Below are 3338 nucleotides of genomic sequence, written 5' to 3' on the forward strand. Positions count from 1 at the left end.
TCTCTCTCTCTCTCTCTCTCTCTCTCTCTCTCTCTCTCTCTCTGTCTCTCTCTCTTTCGTAGGCTGTGAATGAAACCCAGGACCTTTTACATGCTGGATAAGCATTTTATCACTGAACTACTTCCAAGCCCCTTTTAGTACTTTGTTCTTGATGCATATTTGTGAAACTAATGCTGAATTATATTATTTTTTTCTTGGCTTCTGTTAATATGGTTAAATATTTCTCGAAAATATCAATATAAAAATAAATATAAAAAATGTAAGGTGAGTGTTGCCCTCATTATACAAGATAATGTGTTTCCTTTTCTTTTTCATATATATATATATATATATATATATATATAGTGGGCATTTAACCCAGGGCTTTGTACATGCTAGTGTAAGAGGACAGATAGATTAGGATGGTGGAAACATGAGGTTAAAAGGAAATTCTGTGGGATGAACCCGCTGTGCTGACCCCCCATCTGCTTGCTTTGCCGAAAAGCAATCTTCCTGAAGCCCTCCCTGGCCTGAGTGGACAGGATATGTCACATTCCTCAGCAAACTGAAGCAGGGGGTGAAGCACAGGCAGTCAGTGTAGGCAATGAATGATGGGGGTCTAGAAAGGATGAAGACAAGTCATCAAAGAGGGGACCATGGGTTGTTAACCTCTGTGATTGTGCTCCTGGGTGCTTTATGTTGCTAATGATTATCCTCCACATTTATATAAAAGAAGAAGCCCCTCCCTCCAGCTCTTGGCTCCCAGGCTCCAAGGCTCCAAGGCTCTAATTCTCTTGGGAGCAGTCTGTCTCTATCATTTTCTTAAATAAAACTTGCTTTCTATGCTTGCCTTGGCGTTTCTCAGGTGTTTGAGCTTCAACACTAGGGAACAAAGACCCATTCCTGATTGACAAGATTGGTATCAGCAGGCAAGTGCTCTGTAACTGAGCACTGAAATCCTAGCCTAAGGAATTAAATTACTGATATTTTTCTACACCCATAATCACACACAAAAAGGGCATGGGCACAATGCATACATTTTGTGCATGTACGTACTTTGACTTTCTTTTTCCAAAAATTGATAAAAAATTGCATGCTGTTTTTGAATTGCTTTTTGACATCCTCCACACATTACATTTGACTACATGTCTATGCCATTGAACTTAATTACTAGATTCTTTTCAGCAGTACAAGAATTATTTTATTTTATCAAACCCATAATCTGTTTTAATTTAATAATAATAAACTATGTGAAGACAATTTTGTATATTATGTATTTATAATTTTATCAAATATTTTCCACATAATCAACTCCATAAACATTCCTTGTTTGAACAGTACACTTTATTTTTCTTTGACTCATTCTTAAATAACAGCTCTAAAAGGATATACTATTTTATAATGCCACCAAATTGCATTGAGCAGTTGGGGTTGTGACTCAGTGGTAAAGCGCTTGCCTCACACACTTGTGAGGCACTGCATTCAATTATCCACTATGTAAAAATATATAAATAAAATAAGGATTTTTTTTTAAAAAGTGCATTGATATACATATTTTAACAGACTCTCAAAAATATTGTTTTTTAGAATCTATTTAGTATTAACCAATAAGCTATGAGAAAAGCATACCCAGTTTCCTTTTATATGCATGTCATTGATTATTTATAAAAAGTAATTAAATTTTTAGGTCAGTCATTTGTATTTTTTTTTATAAATTGTCCAGAATTTTTGCTCACTTTTCTATTAGTACAATCTAGATCTTTATTGATTTGTAGGGGATAGGGCAATAATAAATTTATTTATGTATTACATGTCATATATATTACCAATAATATATTTTAATCATTTGCCTTTTTTTAGAATGGTTGTAAAGGTTTTTGTCTGTTTCAACGTTGCTTTTATACAGAGATTTCTAACATTTATATAGCTACATTATACAGTTTTTAATCTTATAATGAATTTTATGCAATTATTTTTGTGTGAATCATAAGAACCATATTTACACAAACACATATATAATTTCATGGGAATTCATAATAGTATTACATAGGAGATAAAATTCCTAATACTTTCATACTTACTGTAAAAACAAAAGGATTCCTTCTTTTTAAAATGTCTATTCACTTTACCTTACTTATCATTTTTTATATAAACATAACACTCCCATCTTCATCCTTCCTAAGTATGTTAAATGAATTTGTCAGTATTCCTTATGCTTTCTAACACTACCACATTTTCACTAAAGTGAAATTAATGATAGTTTCCTTTATAGTCCTACAATTTTCTGCAAATTGTAAGTGAACCAAAGTAAACTTTCCAGGTTTATGGTGTTTTCGGCAATATTCTTTATTTTCAGGGGTGAAGAAGCATTCTTCATCAATGAAATTGAAAAGATTATCATTCACAGTCCCATAAAGTCCATGAGGTTGTTCTTGTATTCTGTTTCATTAACCAGTTTATGCATATATGTTTGTGATATTTATGATGTCATTTTAATGACTTGCTACTTACAAATATAATATCTAGTAAGAGAAATGTTTTTACTTCAGTTTGCTCTTTCAAAAATGCCACATTATATCACATATTTATTCCTCCAACTAAAGTTTAGAAACATTTTTTAAAATTTCAACAAGGCAGAAGATAAAAGTAGGTTCAGAGTAGAAGTATTTTATAGGTAAAATATTCAAATATAATTGTAAAGAGTGGGGGCACAATGGCACGTGCCTGTAATCCTAGGTGATCAGGAGGCTGAGACAGGAGGATTGCAAGTTCAAAGCCAACCTCAGCAATTTAGTAATGCCGCAGTCTGTCTGGGCACAATTCAGGAGCCACTTGTCAAAAGAAACAGACTTTATTTTTAGAACCACACACGCCAAACAAAACAGCTCCTCAGGAAAAACCTTCAGAACCCAACTGCCACCACCGGCTTCCCACAAGCCTCTCAACCTCCCCCACTCCTCCTGCTCTTGAGGCCGATTGGCTGGGTCACATGGGCAGAGCCAAAAAAAGTCCCCCAATGAGCAGCTCCGTAGTCTGAAAGGGCAGGGAAACAGCCCAATGAGCATCACCGCAGAGGAGCCAATCAGCTAGAAGTTGCTGGGGCTGCTGTGGCTCTCAACAAGTAAGACCTTGATTCAAAATTTAAAAATTAAAAAAAGAGCTTGGGAAGTGGCTCAGTGGTTAAGTGCCCCTGTGTTCAATCCCAGTACCAAAATAATAATAACAACAACAATAAAAATATAAAAATAAAGATAATTAAATTAAAACAGTGATATTTCCTTTTCCTATTCAAGAAGAAAATAAATGCTAACATCTATTAATTTCTGTCTCTCTCTCTCTCTCTTTTTTTTTTTTTTTTT

The sequence above is a fragment of the Marmota marmota genome, unplaced genomic scaffold (assembly GCF_001458135.2).
Source record: "Marmota marmota marmota unplaced genomic scaffold, marMar, whole genome shotgun sequence".
Lineage (NCBI taxonomy): Eukaryota > Metazoa > Chordata > Mammalia > Rodentia > Sciuridae > Marmota > Marmota marmota.